The 1,430-nt window shown below is 46.6% G+C and overlaps 1 pseudogene; it reads right to left on the reverse strand.

Moving 5' to 3' along the window:
• Positions 1 to 504: 504 nt before the first annotated feature.
• LOC144772593 (large ribosomal subunit protein eL31 pseudogene) lies at positions 505 to 1,102 on the reverse strand (annotated as a pseudogene).
• Between the last annotated feature and the right edge of the window lie 328 nt (positions 1,103 to 1,430).

The following is a 1,430-nucleotide window of genomic DNA, read 5'->3' on the forward strand; positions in this document are numbered from 1 at the left end:
TGCATCATGTGTTTTATTTCCCTACACCGCGGAATGTTAATGTATCATGTGTTTTGTTCTTACACCCCTACAGGTATTATGATATGTAGGTGGTTGTTTTCTCCCTAGTACAGGTGGTGCTAGTGAGGTCCTGTTACCAGTGATTACTGGTTGTATGCTCTACTTTTATATTGTGTGCTACACTGATTTTTCTTTCTACAAGTGCTAAGTTCTAAAAGTGCTGATACCCCTGACAGTGGTCCAAGTGGCCCTGTCCTGTGCAATATCCCTTGTAAATTCCGCCCGTGCCTGTTGGCACAGTGTAACAAGATGTGTGTTTTATCTGATGTATATTTATTGTAATACAAAGGCTATTTTTCTATAACCTTGTGTGGAGTTTCCTTTGTGGTGGGCCTTTGGTTGTTGTTGCTGGGGTGCGTGCGCAAATACTTAGCCTACATCGCCTCCAAGTTTAGCCTTGCTGCTCGCGCCACGTTACCTAGAGGGTGAGTAGGGGTTATCTTGGCGTGTAACTCCCTTGCCCTGACTTGGGTGTGGTGGTCTCTGACTGACTTTGGCGAAAGCCCTGGCCAGCCGGGGATCCCATTTCCAACAAGTAGTTTTGGCAAAACAAACATTTCGCCCTAGCCATGATATCGGTAGAGATTTCCATGTACGCAGGTCCTCAAGGACTGCTTTTCTTTTTTTTTTTATTTCGACACAGAATAACTTCAGTTTTCATCAACGTTAACTGTCTGGAGACCTTTAAATGTGGTGACTGGTACGTAAGTGACCAATGTGTATAGCTTATTAGGTGAATCTTCATACTCATTGCGTTTCCTGGATAGGCGCACACGCATGCGGTAGGGAACATTCCTGATTCCTTTAGCACAAACAGCTTTGTTCAGCCTGGTGTCTATGCGCACAACTGAAGTTCCCATTTCCTTAACTGCAAATTTACGAATTGCTTTTAGAGCACGGGGTGCACGCCCCTTGAAGCCAACTCCATGGATTTGTTTGTGGACATTGATGGTGTATTCTCTGGTAGCCACCTCATTGATGGCAGATCTGCCTTTCTTCTTCTCACCCCCTTTCTTAGCAGGAGCCATTTCGAACCAGAGTCAATGACGGAAAAAGAAGGACTGCTTTTCTATACTCTCTTCAGAGGGGATAGTGAGTGTAACATAGGCACAGTGGTAGTCTGAACCTCTGTAGTCTGCTGGTGAGGAAGGAGTGGGTCCATTCCAGGGCTTTGTTGTGGATGCCAGGGTCGTGGAGTCTTGCACATAGGGAGCGCTGAGAGACGATATTGAAGGCAGCCGAGAGGTCCAAGAGGACGAGGGCTGCAGTTTTGCCTCAGTCGAGGAGGGTGTGGATGTCATCTGTGGTTTGATACCCAGGACCCTGGAAGGGTCCTGGGTATCAAGGCTGTCGAAGCTGTATATCTCCTT

The sequence above is a fragment of the Lissotriton helveticus genome, chromosome 1_1 (assembly GCF_964261635.1).
Source record: "Lissotriton helveticus chromosome 1_1, aLisHel1.1, whole genome shotgun sequence".
Classification (NCBI taxonomy): domain Eukaryota; kingdom Metazoa; phylum Chordata; class Amphibia; order Caudata; family Salamandridae; genus Lissotriton; species Lissotriton helveticus.